At 36.3% G+C, this 16,342-nt stretch overlaps 31 pseudogenes; all 31 read right to left on the bottom strand.

Moving 5' to 3' along the window:
• Positions 1-91: 91 nt before the first annotated feature.
• On the bottom strand, positions 92-210 carry LOC124334147 (annotated as a pseudogene).
• A 414-nt stretch (positions 211-624) lies between these two features.
• LOC124330512 lies at positions 625-743 on the bottom strand (annotated as a pseudogene).
• Positions 744-1,157: 414 nt separating this feature from the next.
• LOC124330511 lies at positions 1,158-1,276 on the bottom strand (annotated as a pseudogene).
• A 415-nt stretch (positions 1,277-1,691) lies between these two features.
• Positions 1,692-1,810, bottom strand: LOC124334146 (annotated as a pseudogene).
• A 414-nt stretch (positions 1,811-2,224) lies between these two features.
• On the bottom strand, positions 2,225-2,343 carry LOC124330510 (annotated as a pseudogene).
• Positions 2,344-2,757: 414 nt separating this feature from the next.
• On the bottom strand, positions 2,758-2,876 carry LOC124330508 (annotated as a pseudogene).
• A 415-nt stretch (positions 2,877-3,291) lies between these two features.
• On the bottom strand, positions 3,292-3,410 carry LOC124334145 (annotated as a pseudogene).
• Positions 3,411-3,824: 414 nt separating this feature from the next.
• LOC124330507 lies at positions 3,825-3,943 on the bottom strand (annotated as a pseudogene).
• Positions 3,944-4,358: 415 nt separating this feature from the next.
• Positions 4,359-4,477, bottom strand: LOC124334144 (annotated as a pseudogene).
• Positions 4,478-4,891: 414 nt separating this feature from the next.
• Positions 4,892-5,010, bottom strand: LOC124330506 (annotated as a pseudogene).
• Positions 5,011-5,425: 415 nt separating this feature from the next.
• Positions 5,426-5,544, bottom strand: LOC124334142 (annotated as a pseudogene).
• Positions 5,545-5,958: 414 nt separating this feature from the next.
• Positions 5,959-6,077, bottom strand: LOC124330505 (annotated as a pseudogene).
• Positions 6,078-6,491: 414 nt separating this feature from the next.
• LOC124330504 lies at positions 6,492-6,610 on the bottom strand (annotated as a pseudogene).
• Positions 6,611-7,024: 414 nt separating this feature from the next.
• Positions 7,025-7,143, bottom strand: LOC124333464 (annotated as a pseudogene).
• Positions 7,144-7,557: 414 nt separating this feature from the next.
• LOC124330503 lies at positions 7,558-7,676 on the bottom strand (annotated as a pseudogene).
• A 415-nt stretch (positions 7,677-8,091) lies between these two features.
• LOC124334141 lies at positions 8,092-8,210 on the bottom strand (annotated as a pseudogene).
• A 414-nt stretch (positions 8,211-8,624) lies between these two features.
• On the bottom strand, positions 8,625-8,743 carry LOC124330502 (annotated as a pseudogene).
• A 414-nt stretch (positions 8,744-9,157) lies between these two features.
• Positions 9,158-9,276, bottom strand: LOC124333463 (annotated as a pseudogene).
• Positions 9,277-9,690: 414 nt separating this feature from the next.
• LOC124333461 lies at positions 9,691-9,809 on the bottom strand (annotated as a pseudogene).
• Positions 9,810-10,223: 414 nt separating this feature from the next.
• Positions 10,224-10,342, bottom strand: LOC124335282 (annotated as a pseudogene).
• A 414-nt stretch (positions 10,343-10,756) lies between these two features.
• LOC124330501 lies at positions 10,757-10,875 on the bottom strand (annotated as a pseudogene).
• Positions 10,876-11,290: 415 nt separating this feature from the next.
• Positions 11,291-11,409, bottom strand: LOC124334140 (annotated as a pseudogene).
• A 414-nt stretch (positions 11,410-11,823) lies between these two features.
• LOC124330500 lies at positions 11,824-11,942 on the bottom strand (annotated as a pseudogene).
• A 415-nt stretch (positions 11,943-12,357) lies between these two features.
• Positions 12,358-12,476, bottom strand: LOC124334139 (annotated as a pseudogene).
• A 414-nt stretch (positions 12,477-12,890) lies between these two features.
• On the bottom strand, positions 12,891-13,009 carry LOC124330499 (annotated as a pseudogene).
• Positions 13,010-13,423: 414 nt separating this feature from the next.
• LOC124333460 lies at positions 13,424-13,542 on the bottom strand (annotated as a pseudogene).
• Positions 13,543-13,957: 415 nt separating this feature from the next.
• Positions 13,958-14,076, bottom strand: LOC124335151 (annotated as a pseudogene).
• Positions 14,077-14,490: 414 nt separating this feature from the next.
• On the bottom strand, positions 14,491-14,609 carry LOC124330596 (annotated as a pseudogene).
• A 417-nt stretch (positions 14,610-15,026) lies between these two features.
• On the bottom strand, positions 15,027-15,145 carry LOC124330586 (annotated as a pseudogene).
• Positions 15,146-15,430: 285 nt separating this feature from the next.
• Positions 15,431-15,549, bottom strand: LOC124334275 (annotated as a pseudogene).
• Positions 15,550-15,964: 415 nt separating this feature from the next.
• On the bottom strand, positions 15,965-16,083 carry LOC124333459 (annotated as a pseudogene).
• Positions 16,084-16,342: the final 259 nt, after the last annotated feature.

Here is a 16,342-nt window from a genome sequence, read left to right as displayed (position 1 = left end):
TTGAAATGTTTTATCTACGAATTTGGACTGGTAACCATCGTGATTGAAAAAAAAATTTCAAGAAATTTGTTATTGAAAACAAACTATTCATCGCCAACGACATCCCGTATTCCCAAGCGGTCACCCTTCCAAGTACCAACGGGACTCGACGTAACTTAACTTCTGGGAGCTGACGAGACCAGGTGCGTTCTACGTGATATGGCCGTTGACATTCAAAAATGAAAATTTACCCTCCCAGTCCCAATGGATGAATAGAAAATCACTTCAAAGTGATAGAAATGTTTGTTCATTGAATTTGGACTCGTAACCATCGCGAATAAAAAAGCGCGATAAACTTTGAAAAACTCGCAATGAAATTTATCTAGAATCATTCAAATAGATGAATTGAACCTATCTCTATGCCATTGATATTTTTGATCTACGAATTTGGACTGGTAACCATCGCGATTAAACAACGCGATAAACTTTGAAAAACTCTCAATGGAATTGATCCAGAATCATTCTTATAGATGAATTTAACCTATCTCTAAGGCATTGAAATGTTTTATCTACGAATTTGGACTGGTAACCCTCGTGATTGAAAAAAAATTTCAAGAAATTTGTTATTGAAAACAAACTATTCATCGCCAACGACATACCGTATTCCCAAGCGGTCACCCTTCCAAGTACTAACGGGACTCGACATAACTTTACTTTTAGGAGCTGACGAGACCAGGTGCGTTCTACGTGATATGGCCGTTGACATTCAAAAATGAAAATTTACCCTCCCAGTCCCAATGGATGAATAGAAAATCACTTCAAAGTGATAGAAATGTTTGTTCATTGAATTTGGACTCGTAACCATCGCGAATAAAAAAGCGCGATAAACTTTGAAAAACTCGCAATGAAATTTATCCAGAATCATTCCTATAGATGAATTGAACCTATCTCTATGCCATTGATATTTTTGATCTACGAATTTGGACTGGTAACCATTGCGATTAAAAAACGCGATAAACTTTGAAAAACTCTCAATGGAATTGATCCAGAATCATTCTTATAGATGAATTGAACCTATCTCTAAGGCATTGAAATGTTTTATCTACGAATTTGGACTGGTAACCCTCGTGATTGAAAAAAAATTTCAAGAAATTTGTTATTGAAAACAAACTATTCATCGCCAACGACATACCGTATTCCCAAGCGGTCACCCTTCCAAGTACTAACGGGACTCGACATAACTTTACTTTTAGGAGCTGACGAGACCAGGTGCGTTCTACGTGATATGGCCGTTGACATTCAAAAATGAAAATTTACCCTCCCAGTCCCAATGGATGAATAGAAAATCACTTCAAAGTGATAGAAATGTTTGTTCATTGAATTTGGACTCGTAACCATCGCGAATAAAAAAGCGCGATAAACTTTGAAAAACTCGCAATGAAATTTATCCAGAATCATTCAAATAGATGAATTGAACCTATCTCTATGCCATTGATATTTTTGATCTACGAATTTGGACTGGTAACCATCGCGATTAAACAACGCGATAAACTTTGAAAAACTCTCAATGGAATTGATCCAGAATCATTCTTATAGATGAATTTAACCTATCTCTAAGGCATTGAAATGTTTTATCTACGAATTTGGACTGGTAACCATCGTGATTGAAAAAAAAATTTCAAGAAATTTGTTATTGAAAACAAACTATTCATCGCCAACGACATCCCGTATTCCCAAGCGGTCACCCTTCCAAGTACCAACGGGACTCGACGTAACTTAACTTCTGGGAGCTGACGAGACCAGGTGCGTTCTACGTGATATGGCCGTTGACATTCAAAAATGAAAATTTACCCTCCCAGTCCCAATGGATGAATAGAAAATCACTTCAAAGTGATAGAAATGTTTGTTCATTGAATTTGGACTCGTAACCATCGCGAATAAAAAAGCGCGATAAACTTTGAAAAACTCGCAATGAAATTTATCTAGAATCATTCAAATAGATGAATTGAACCTATCTCTATGCCATTGATATTTTTGATCTACGAATTTGGACTGGTAACCATCGCGATTAAACAACGCGATAAACTTTGAAAAACTCTCAATGGAATTGATCCAGAATCATTCTTATAGATGAATTTAACCTATCTCTAAGGCATTGAAATGTTTTATCTACGAATTTGGACTGGTAACCCTCGTGATTGAAAAAAAATTTCAAGAAATTTGTTATTGAAAACAAACTATTCATCGCCAACGACATACCGTATTCCCAAGCGGTCACCCTTCCAAGTACTAACGGGACTCGACATAACTTTACTTTTAGGAGCTGACGAGACCAGGTGCGTTCTACGTGATATGGCCGTTGACATTCAAAAATGAAAATTTACCCTCCCAGTCCCAATGGATGAATAGAAAATCACTTCAAAGTGATAGAAATGTTTGTTCATTGAATTTGGACTCGTAACCATCGCGAATAAAAAAGCGCGATAAACTTTGAAAAACTCGCAATGAAATTTATCCAGAATCATTCCTATAGATGAATTGAACCTATCTCTATGCCATTGATATTTTTGATCTACGAATTTGGACTGGTAACCATTGCGATTAAAAAACGCGATAAACTTTGAAAAACTCTCAATGGAATTGATCCAGAATCATTCTTATAGATGAATTGAACCTATCTCTAAGGCATTGAAATGTTTTATCTACGAATTTGGACTGGTAACCCTCGTGATTGAAAAAAAATTTCAAGAAATTTGTTATTGAAAACAAACTATTCATCGCCAACGACATACCGTATTCCCAAGCGGTCACCCTTCCAAGTACTAACGGGACTCGACATAACTTTACTTTTAGGAGCTGACGAGACCAGGTGCGTTCTACGTGATATGGCCGTTGACATTCAAAAATGAAAATTTACCCTCCCAGTCCCAATGGATGAATAGAAAATCACTTCAAAGTGATAGAAATGTTTGTTCATTGAATTTGGACTCGTAACCATCGGGAATAAAAAAGCGCGATAAACTTTGAAAAACTCGCAATGAAATTTATCCAGAATCATTCAAATAGATGAATTGAACCTATCTCTATGCCATTGATATTTTTGATCTACGAATTTGGACTGGTAACCATCGCGATTAAACAACGCGATAAACTTTGAAAAACTCTCAATGGAATTGATCCAGAATCATTCTTATAGATGAATTTAACCTATCTCTAAGGCATTGAAATGTTTTATCTACGAATTTGGACTGGTAACCATCGTGATTGAAAAAAAAATTTCAAGAAATTTGTTATTGAAAACAAACTATTCATCGCCAACGACATCCCGTATTCCCAAGCGGTCACCCTTCCAAGTACCAACGGGACTCGACGTAACTTAACTTCTGGGAGCTGACGAGACCAGGTGCGTTCTACGTGATATGGCCGTTGACATTCAAAAATGAAAATTTACCCTCCCAGTCCCAATGGATGAATAGAAAATCACTTCAAAGTGATAGAAATGTTTGTTCATTGAATTTGGACTCGTAACCATCGCGAATAAAAAAGCGCGATAAACTTTGAAAAACTCGCAATGAAATTTATCTAGAATCATTCAAATAGATGAATTGAACCTATCTCTATGCCATTGATATTTTTGATCTACGAATTTGGACTGGTAACCATCGCGATTAAACAACGCGATAAACTTTGAAAAACTCTCAATGGAATTGATCCAGAATCATTCTTATAGATGAATTTAACCTATCTCTAAGGCATTGAAATGTTTTATCTACGAATTTGGACTGGTAACCCTCGTGATTGAAAAAAAATTTCAAGAAATTTGTTATTGAAAACAAACTATTCATCGCCAACGACATACCGTATTCCCAAGCGGTCACCCTTCCAAGTACTAACGGGACTCGACATAACTTTACTTTTAGGAGCTGACGAGACCAGGTGCGTTCTACGTGATATGGCCGTTGACATTCAAAAATGAAAATTTACCCTCCCAGTCCCAATGGATGAATAGAAAATCACTTCAAAGTGATAGAAATGTTTGTTCATTGAATTTGGACTCGTAACCATCGCGAATAAAAAAGCGCGATAAACTTTGAAAAACTCGCAATGAAATTTATCCAGAATCATTCCTATAGATGAATTGAACCTATCTCTATGCCATTGATATTTTTGATCTACGAATTTGGACTGGTAACCATCGCGATTAAACAACGCGATAAACTTTGAAAAACTCTCAATGGAATTGATCCAGAATCATTCTTATAGATGAATTTAACCTATCTCTAAGGCATTGAAATGTTTTATCTACGAATTTGGACTGGTAACCATCGTGATTGAAAAAAAAATTTCAAGAAATTTGTTATTGAAAACAAACTATTCATCGCCAACGACATCCCGTATTCCCAAGCGGTCACCCTTCCAAGTACCAACGGGACTCGACGTAACTTAACTTCTGGGAGCTGACGAGACCAGGTGCGTTCTACGTGATATGGCCGTTGACATTCAAAAATGAAAATTTACCCTCCCAGTCCCAATGGATGAATAGAAAATCACTTCAAAGTGATAGAAATGTTTGTTCATTGAATTTGGACTCGTAACCATCGCGAATAAAAAAGCGCGATAAACTTTGAAAAACTCGCAATGAAATTTATCTAGAATCATTCAAATAGATGAATTGAACCTATCTCTATGCCATTGATATTTTTGATCTACGAATTTGGACTGGTAACCATCGCGATTAAACAACGCGATAAACTTTGAAAAACTCTCAATGGAATTGATCCAGAATCATTCTTATAGATGAATTTAACCTATCTCTAAGGCATTGAAATGTTTTATCTACGAATTTGGACTGGTAACCCTCGTGATTGAAAAAAAATTTCAAGAAATTTGTTATTGAAAACAAACTATTCATCGCCAACGACATACCGTATTCCCAAGCGGTCACCCTTCCAAGTACTAACGGGACTCGACATAACTTTACTTTTAGGAGCTGACGAGACCAGGTGCGTTCTACGTGATATGGCCGTTGACATTCAAAAATGAAAATTTACCCTCCCAGTCCCAATGGATGAATAGAAAATCACTTCAAAGTGATAGAAATGTTTGTTCATTGAATTTGGACTCGTAACCATCGCGAATAAAAAAGCGCGATAAACTTTGAAAAACTCGCAATGAAATTTATCCAGAATCATTCCTATAGATGAATTGAACCTATCTCTATGCCATTGATATTTTTGATCTACGAATTTGGACTGGTAACCATCGCGATTAAACAACGCGATAAACTTTGAAAAACTCTCAATGGAATTGATCCAGAATCATTCTTATAGATGAATTTAACCTATCTCTAAGGCATTGAAATGTTTTATCTACGAATTTGGACTGGTAACCATCGTGATTGAAAAAAAAATTTCAAGAAATTTGTTATTGAAAACAAACTATTCATCGCCAACGACATCCCGTATTCCCAAGCGGTCACCCTTCCAAGTACCAACGGGACTCGACGTAACTTAACTTCTGGGAGCTGACGAGACCAGGTGCGTTCTACGTGATATGGCCGTTGACATTCAAAAATGAAAATTTACCCTCCCAGTCCCAATGGATGAATAGAAAATCACTTCAAAGTGATAGAAATGTTTGTTCATTGAATTTGGACTCGTAACCATCGCGAATAAAAAAGCGCGATAAACTTTGAAAAACTCGCAATGAAATTTATCTAGAATCATTCAAATAGATGAATTGAACCTATCTCTATGCCATTGATATTTTTGATCTACGAATTTGGACTGGTAACCATCGCGATTAAACAACGCGATAAACTTTGAAAAACTCTCAATGGAATTGATCCAGAATCATTCTTATAGATGAATTTAACCTATCTCTAAGGCATTGAAATGTTTTATCTACGAATTTGGACTGGTAACCCTCGTGATTGAAAAAAAATTTCAAGAAATTTGTTATTGAAAACAAACTATTCATCGCCAACGACATACCGTATTCCCAAGCGGTCACCCTTCCAAGTACTAACGGGACTCGACATAACTTTACTTTTAGGAGCTGACGAGACCAGGTGCGTTCTACGTGATATGGCCGTTGACATTCAAAAATGAAAATTTACCCTCCCAGTCCCAATGGATGAATAGAAAATCACTTCAAAGTGATAGAAATGTTTGTTCATTGAATTTGGACTCGTAACCATCGCGAATAAAAAAGCGCGATAAACTTTGAAAAACTCGCAATGAAATTTATCTAGAATCATTCAAATAGATGAATTGAACCTATCTCTATGCCATTGATATTTTTGATCTACGAATTTGGACTGGTAACCATCGCGATTAAACAACGCGATAAACTTTGAAAAACTCTCAATGGAATTGATCCAGAATCATTCTTATAGATGAATTTAACCTATCTCTAAGGCATTGAAATGTTTTATCTACGAATTTGGACTGGTAACCCTCGTGATTGAAAAAAAATTTCAAGAAATTTGTTATTGAAAACAAACTATTCATCGCCAACGACATACCGTATTCCCAAGCGGTCACCCTTCCAAGTACTAACGGGACTCGACATAACTTTACTTTTAGGAGCTGACGAGACCAGGTGCGTTCTACGTGATATGGCCGTTGACATTCAAAAATGAAAATTTACCCTCCCAGTCCCAATGGATGAATAGAAAATCACTTCAAAGTGATAGAAATGTTTGTTCATTGAATTTGGACTCGTAACCATCGCGAATAAAAAAGCGCGATAAACTTTGAAAAACTCGCAATGAAATTTATCCAGAATCATTCCTATAGATGAATTGAACCTATCTCTATGCCATTGATATTTTTGATCTACGAATTTGGACTGGTAACCATCGCGATTAAAAAACGCGATAAACTTTGAAAAACTCTCAATGGAATTGATCCAGAATCATTCTTATAGATAAATTTAACCTATCTCTAAGGCATTGAAATGTTTTATCTACGAATTTGGACTGGTAACCATCGTGATTGAAAAAAAATTTCAAGAAATTTGTTATTGAAAACAAACTATTCATCGCCAACGACATCCCGTATTCCCAAGCGGTCACCCTTCCAAGTACTAACGGGACTCGACGTAACTTAACTTCTGGGAGCTGACGAGACCAGGTGCGTTCTACGTGATATGGCCGTTGACATTCAAAAATGAAAATTTACCCTCCCAGTCCCAATGGATGAATAGAAAATCACTTCAAAGTGATAGAAATGTTTGTTCATTGAATTTGGACTCGTAACCATCGCGAATAAAAAAGCGCGATAAACTTTGAAAAACTCGCAATGAAATTTATCCAGAATCATTCCTATAGATGAATTGAACCTATCTCTATGCCATTGATATTTTTGATCTACGAATTTGGACTGGTAACCATTGCGATTAAAAAACGCGATAAACTTTGAAAAACTCTCAATGGAATTGATCCAGAATCATTCTTATAGATGAATTGAACCTATCTCTAAGGCATTGAAATGTTTTATCTACGAATTTGGACTGGTAACCCTCGTGATTGAAAAAAAATTTCAAGAAATTTGTTATTGAAAACAAACTATTCATCGCCAACGACATACCGTATTCCCAAGCGGTCACCCTTCCAAGTACTAACGGGACTCGACATAACTTTACTTTTAGGAGCTGACGAGACCAGGTGCGTTCTACGTGATATGGCCGTTGACATTCAAAAATGAAAATTTACCCTCCCAGTCCCAATGGATGAATAGAAAATCACTTCAAAGTGATAGAAATGTTTGTTCATTGAATTTGGACTCGTAACTATCGGGAATAAAAAAGCGCGATAAACTTTGAAAAACTCGCAATGAAATTTATCCAGAATCATTCAAATAGATGAATTGAACCTATCTCTATGCCATTGATATTTTTGATCTACGAATTTGGACTGGTAACCATCGCGATTAAACAACGCGATAAACTTTGAAAAACTCTCAATGGAATTGATCCAGAATCATTCTTATAGATGAATTTAACCTATCTCTAAGGCATTGAAATGTTTTATCTACGAATTTGGACTGGTAACCATCGTGATTGAAAAAAAAAATTCAAGAAATTTGTTATTGAAAACAAACTATTCATCGCCAACGACATCCCGTATTCCCAAGCGGTCACCCTTCCAAGTACCAACGGGACTCGACGTAACTTAACTTCTGGGAGCTGACGAGACCAGGTGCGTTCTACGTGATATGGCCGTTGACATTCAAAAATGAAAATTTACCCTCCCAGTCCCAATGGATGAATAGAAAATCACTTCAAAGTGATAGAAATGTTTGTTCATTGAATTTGGACTCGTAACCATCGCGAATAAAAAAGCGCGATAAACTTTGAAAAACTCGCAATGAAATTTATCTAGAATCATTCAAATAGATGAATTGAACCTATCTCTATGCCATTGATATTTTTGATCTACGAATTTGGACTGGTAACCATCGCGATTAAACAACGCGATAAACTTTGAAAAACTCTCAATGGAATTGATCCAGAATCATTCTTATAGATGAATTTAACCTATCTCTAAGGCATTGAAATGTTTTATCTACGAATTTGGACTGGTAACCCTCGTGATTGAAAAAAAATTTCAAGAAATTTGTTATTGAAAACAAACTATTCATCGCCAACGACATACCGTATTCCCAAGCGGTCACCCTTCCAAGTACTAACGGGACTCGACATAACTTTACTTTTAGGAGCTGACGAGACCAGGTGCGTTCTACGTGATATGGCCGTTGACATTCAAAAATGAAAATTTACCCTCCCAGTCCCAATGGATGAATAGAAAATCACTTCAAAGTGATAGAAATGTTTGTTCATTGAATTTGGACTCGTAACCATCGCGAATAAAAAAGCGCGATAAACTTTGAAAAACTCGCAATGAAATTTATCCAGAATCATTCCTATAGATGAATTGAACCTATCTCTATGCCATTGATATTTTTGATCTACGAATTTGGACTGGTAACCATCGCGATTAAAAAACGCGATAAACTTTGAAAAACTCTCAATGGAATTGATCCAGAATCATTCTTATAGATAAATTTAACCTATCTCTAAGGCATTGAAATGTTTTATCTACGAATTTGGACTGGTAACCATCGTGATTGAAAAAAAATTTCAAGAAATTTGTTATTGAAAACAAACTATTCATCGCCAACGACATCCCGTATTCCCAAGCGGTCACCCTTCCAAGTACTAACGGGACTCGACGTAACTTAACTTCTGGGAGCTGACGAGACCAGGTGCGTTCTACGTGATATGGCCGTTGACATTCAAAAATGAAAATTTACCCTCCCAGTCCCAATGGATGAATAGAAAATCACTTCAAAGTGATAGAAATGTTTGTTCATTGAATTTGGACTCGTAACCATCGCGAATAAAAAAGCGCGATAAACTTTGAAAAACTCGCAATGAAATTTATCCAGAATCATTCCTATAGATGAATTGAACCTATCTCTATGCCATTGATATTTTTGATCTACGAATTTGGACTGGTAACCATTGCGATTAAAAAACGCGATAAACTTTGAAAAACTCTCAATGGAATTGATCCAGAATCATTCTTATAGATAAATTTAACCTATCTCTAAGGCATTGAAATGTTTTATCTACGAATTTGGACTGGTAACCATCGTGATTGAAAAAAAATTTCAAGAAATTTGTTATTGAAAACAAACTATTCATCGCCAACGACATCCCGTATTCCCAAGCGGTCACCCTTCCAAGTACTAACGGGACTCGACGTAACTTAACTTCTGGGAGCTGACGAGACCAGGTGCGTTCTACGTGATATGGCCGTTGACATTCAAAAATGAAAATTTACCCTCCCAGTCCCAATGGATGAATAGAAAATCACTTCAAAGTGATAGAAATGTTTGTTCATTGAATTTGGACTCGTAACCATCGCGAATAAAAAAGCGCGATAAACTTTGAAAAACTCGCAATGAAATTTATCCAGAATCATTCCTATAGATGAATTGAACCTATCTCTATGCCATTGATATTTTTGATCTACGAATTTGGACTGGTAACCATTGCGATTAAAAAACGCGATAAACTTTGAAAAACTCTCAATGGAATTGATCCAGAATCATTCTTATAGATGAATTGAACCTATCTCTAAGGCATTGAAATGTTTTATCTACGAATTTGGACTGGTAACCCTCGTGATTGAAAAAAAATTTCAAGAAATTTGTTATTGAAAACAAACTATTCATCGCCAACGACATACCGTATTCCCAAGCGGTCACCCTTCCAAGTACTAACGGGACTCGACGTAACTTAACTTCTGGGAGCTGACGAGACCAGGTGCGTTCTACGTGATATGGCCGTTGACATTCAAAAATGAAAATTTACCCTCCCAGTCCCAATGGATGAATAGAACATCACTTCAAAGTGATAGAAATGTTTGTTCATTGAATTTGGACTCGTAACCATCGCGAATAAAAAAGCGCGATAAACTTTGAAAAACTCGCAATGAAATTTATCCAGAATCATTCCTATAGATGAATTGAACCTATCTCTATGCCATTGATATTTTTGATCTACGAATTTGGACTGGTAACCATTGCGATTAAAAAACGCGATAAACTTTGAAAAACTCTCAATGGAATTGATCCAGAATCATTCTTATAGATGAATTGAACCTATCTCTAAGGCATTGAAATGTTTTATCTACGAATTTGGACTGGTAACCCTCGTGATTGAAAAAAAATTTCAAGAAATTTGTTATTGAAAACAAACTATTCATCGCCAACGACATACCGTATTCCCAAGCGGTCACCCTTCCAAGTACTAACGGGACTCGACATAACTTTACTTTTAGGAGCTGACGAGACCAGGTGCGTTCTACGTGATATGGCCGTTGACATTCAAAAATGAAAATTTACCCTCCCAGTCCCAATGGATGAATAGAAAATCACTTCAAAGTGATAGAAATGTTTGTTCATTGAATTTGGACTCGTAACTATCGGGAATAAAAAAGCGCGATAAACTTTGAAAAACTCGCAATGAAATTTATCCAGAATCATTCAAATAGATGAATTGAACCTATCTCTATGCCATTGATATTTTTGATCTACGAATTTGGACTGGTAACCATCGCGATTAAACAACGCGATAAACTTTGAAAAACTCTCAATGGAATTGATCCAGAATCATTCTTATAGATGAATTTAACCTATCTCTAAGGCATTGAAATGTTTTATCTACGAATTTGGACTGGTAACCATCGTGATTGAAAAAAAAAATTCAAGAAATTTGTTATTGAAAACAAACTATTCATCGCCAACGACATCCCGTATTCCCAAGCGGTCACCCTTCCAAGTACCAACGGGACTCGACGTAACTTAACTTCTGGGAGCTGACGAGACCAGGTGCGTTCTACGTGATATGGCCGTTGACATTCAAAAATGAAAATTTACCCTCCCAGTCCCAATGGATGAATAGAAAATCACTTCAAAGTGATAGAAATGTTTGTTCATTGAATTTGGACTCGTAACCATCGCGAATAAAAAAGCGCGATAAACTTTGAAAAACTCGCAATGAAATTTATCCAGAATCATTCCTATAGATGAATTGAACCTATCTCTATGCCATTGATATTTTTGATCTACGAATTTGGACTGGTAACCATTGCGATTAAAAAACGCGATAAACTTTGAAAAACTCTCAATGGAATTGATCCAGAATCATTCTTATAGATGAATTGAACCTATCTCTAAGGCATTGAAATGTTTTATCTACGAATTTGGACTGGTAACCCTCGTGATTGAAAAAAAATTTCAAGAAATTTGTTATTGAAAACAAACTATTCATCGCCAACGACATACCGTATTCCCAAGCGGTCACCCTTCCAAGTACTAACGGGACTCGACATAACTTTACTTTTAGGAGCTGACGAGACCAGGTGCGTTCTACGTGATATGGCCGTTGACATTCAAAAATGAAAATTTACCCTCCCAGTCCCAATGGATGAATAGAAAATCACTTCAAAGTGATAGAAATGTTTGTTCATTGAATTTGGACTCGTAACTATCGGGAATAAAAAAGCGCGATAAACTTTGAAAAACTCGCAATGAAATTTATCCAGAATCATTCAAATAGATGAATTGAACCTATCTCTATGCCATTGATATTTTTGATCTACGAATTTGGACTGGTAACCATCGCGATTAAACAACGCGATAAACTTTGAAAAACTCTCAATGGAATTGATCCAGAATCATTCTTATAGATGAATTTAACCTATCTCTAAGGCATTGAAATGTTTTATCTACGAATTTGGACTGGTAACCATCGTGATTGAAAAAAAAAATTCAAGAAATTTGTTATTGAAAACAAACTATTCATCGCCAACGACATCCCGTATTCCCAAGCGGTCACCCTTCCAAGTACCAACGGGACTCGACGTAACTTAACTTCTGGGAGCTGACGAGACCAGGTGCGTTCTACGTGATATGGCCGTTGACATTCAAAAATGAAAATTTACCCTCCCAGTCCCAATGGATGAATAGAAAATCACTTCAAAGTGATAGAAATGTTTGTTCATTGAATTTGGACTCGTAACCATCGCGAATAAAAAAGCGCGATAAACTTTGAAAAACTCGCAATGAAATTTATCCAGAATCATTCCTATAGATGAATTGAACCTATCTCTATGCCATTGATATTTTTGATCTACGAATTTGGACTGGTAACCATTGCGATTAAAAAACGCGATAAACTTTGAAAAACTCTCAATGGAATTGATCCAGAATCATTCTTATAGATGAATTTAACCTATCTCTAAGGCATTGAAATGTTTTATCTACGAATTTGGACTGGTAACCCTCGTGATTGAAAAAAAATTTCAAGAAATTTGTTATTGAAAACAAACTATTCATCGCCAACGACATACCGTATTCCCAAGCGGTCACCCTTCCAAGTACTAACGGGACTCGACATAACTTTACTTTTAGGAGCTGACGAGACCAGGTGCGTTCTACGTGATATGGCCGTTGACATTCAAAAATGAAAATTTACCCTCCCAGTCCCAATGGATGAATAGAAAATCACTTCAAAGTGATAGAAATGTTTGTTCATTGAATTTGGACTCGTAACTATCGGGAATAAAAAAGCGCGATAAACTTTGAAAAACTCGCAATGAAATTTATCCAGAATCATTCAAATAGATGAATTGAACCTATCTCTATGCCATTGATATTTTTGATCTACGAATTTGGACTGGTAACCATCGCGATTAAAAAACGCGATAAACTTTGAAAAACTCTCAATGGAATTGATCCAGAATCATTCTTATAGATAAATTTAACCTATCTCTAAGGCATTGAAATGTTTTATCTACGAATTTGGACTGGTAACCATCGTGATTGAAAAAAAATTTCAAGAAATTTGTTATTGAAAACAAACTATTCATCGCCAACGACATCCCGTATTCCCAAGCGGTCACCCTTCCAAGTACTAACGGGACTCGACGTAACTTAACTTCTGGGAGCTGACGAGACCAGGTGCGTTCTACGTGATATGGCCGTTGACATTCAAAAATGAAAATTTACCCTCCCAGTCCCAATGGATGAATAGAAAATCACTTCAAAGTGATAGAAATGTTTGTTCATTGAATTTGGACTCGTAACCATCGCGAATAAAAAAGCGCGATAAACTTTGAAAAACTCGCAATGAAATTTATCTAGAATCATTCAAATAGATGAATTGAACCTATCTCTATGCCATTGATATTTTTGATCTACGAATTTGGACTGGTAACCATCGCGATTAAACAACGCGATAAACTTTGAAAAACTCTCAATGGAATTGATCCAGAATCATTCTTATAGATGAATTTAACCTATCTCTAAGGCATTGAAATGTTTTATCTACGAATTTGGACTGGTAACCATCGTGATTGAAAAAAAAATTTCAAGAAATTTGTTATTGAAAACAAACTATTCATCGCCAACGACATTCCGTATTCCCAAGCGGTCACCCTTCCAAGTACTAACGGGACTCGACGTAACTTAACTTCTGGGAGCTGACGAGACCAGGTGCGTTCTACGTGATATGGCCGTTGACATTCAAAAATGAAAATTTACCCTCCCAGTCCCAATGGATGAATAGAAAATCACTTCAAAGTGATAGAAATGTTTGTTCATTTAATTTGGACTCGTAACCATCGCGAATAAAAAAGCGCGATAAACTTTGAAAAACTCGCAATGAAATTTATCCAGAATCATTCAAATAGATGAATTGAACCTATCTCTATGCCATTGATATTTTTGATCTACGAATTTGGACTGGTAACCATCGCGATTAAACAACGCGATTAACTTTGAAAAACTCTCAATGGAATTGATCCAGAATCATTCTTATAGATGAATTTAACCTATCTCTAAGGCATTGAAATGTTTTATCTACGAATTTGGACTGGTAACCATCGTGATTGAAAAAAATTTTCAAGAAATTTGTTATTGAAAACAAACTATTCATCGCCAACGACATCCCGTATTCCCAAGTGGTCACCCTTCCAAGTACTAACGGGACTCGACGTAACTTAACTTGTGGGAGTTGCCGAGACCAGTTGCGTTCTACGTGATATGGACGTTGACATTCAAAAATGAAAATTTACCCTCCCAGTCCCAATGGATGAATAGAAAATCACTTCAAAGTGATAGAAATGTTTGTTCGTTTAATTTGGACTCGTAACCATCGCGAATAAAAAAGCGCGATAAACTTTGAAAAACTCGCAATGAAATTTATCCAGAATCATTCCTATAGATGAATTGAACCTATCTCTATGCCATTGATATTTTTGATCTACGAATTTGGACTGGTAACCATCGCGATTAAAAAACGCGATAAACTTTGAAAAACTCTCAATGGAATTGATCCAGAATCATTCTTATAGATGAATTGAACCTATCTCTAAGGCATTGAAATTTTTTATCTACGAATTTGCACTGGTAACCATCGTGATTGAAAAAAAATTTCAAGAAATTTGTTATTGAAAACAAACTGTTCATCGCCAAAAACGACATCCCGTATTCCCAAGCGGTCACCCTTCCAAGTACTAACGGGACTCGACGTTACTTAACTTCTGGGAGTTGACGAGACCAGTTGCGTTCTACGTGATATGGCCGTTGACATTCAAAAATGAAAATTTACCCTCCCATTCCCAATGGATGAATAGAAAATCACTTCAAAGTGATAGAAATGTTTGTTCATTGAATTTGGACTCGTAACCATCGCGAATAAAAAAGCGCGATAAACTTTGAAAAACTCGCAATGAAATTTATCCAGAATCATTCCTATAGATGAATTGAACCTATCTCTAAGGCATTGAAATGTTTTATCTACGAATTTGGACTGGTAACCATCGTGATTGAAAAAAAAATTTCAAGAAATTTGTTATTGAAAACAAACTATTCATCGCCAACGACATCCCGTATTCCCAAGCGGTCACCCTTCCAAGTACTAACGGGACTCGACGTAACTTAACTTCTGGGAGCTGACGAGACCAGGAGCGTACTACGTGATATGGCCGTTGACATTCAAAAATGAAAAATTACCCTCCCAATCCCAATGGATGAATAGAAAATCACTTCAAAGTGATAGAAATGTTTGTTCATTGAATTTGGACTCGTAACCATCGGGAATAAAAAAGCGCGATAAACTTTGAAAAACTCGCAATGAAATTTATCCAGAATCATTCAAATAGATGAATTGAACCTATCTCTATGCCATTGATATTTTTGATCTACGAATTTGGACTGGTAACCATCGCGATTAAAAAACGCGATAAACTTTGAAAAACTCTCAATGGAATTGATCCAGAATCATTCTTATAGATGAATTTAACCTATCTCTAAGGCATTGAAATGTTTTATCTACGAATTTGGACTGGTAACCATCGTGATTGAAAAAAAAATTTCAAGAAATTTGTTATTGAAAACAAACTATTCATCGCCAACGACATCCCGTATTCCCAAGCGGTCACCCTTCCAAGTACTAACGGGACTCGACGTAACTTAACTTCTGGGAGCTGACGAGACCAGGTGCGTTCTACGTGATATGGCCGTTGACATTCAAAAATGAAAATTTACCCTCCCAGTCCCAATGGATGAATAGAAAATCACTTCAAAGTGATAGAAATGTTTGTTCATTGAATTTGGACTCGTAACCATCGGGAATAAAAAAGCGCGATAAACTTTGAAAAACTCGCAATGAAATTTATCCAGAATCATTCCTATAGATGAATTGAACCTATCTCTATGCCATTGATATTTTTGATCTACGAATTTGGACTGGTAACCATCGCGATTAAAAAACGCGATAAACTTTA

Source organism: Daphnia pulicaria, chromosome 3, assembly GCF_021234035.1.
Source record: "Daphnia pulicaria isolate SC F1-1A chromosome 3, SC_F0-13Bv2, whole genome shotgun sequence".
Classification (NCBI taxonomy): Eukaryota; Metazoa; Arthropoda; class Branchiopoda; order Diplostraca; family Daphniidae; genus Daphnia; species Daphnia pulicaria.
This window is presented reverse-complemented; position numbering and strand designations above follow the sequence as displayed.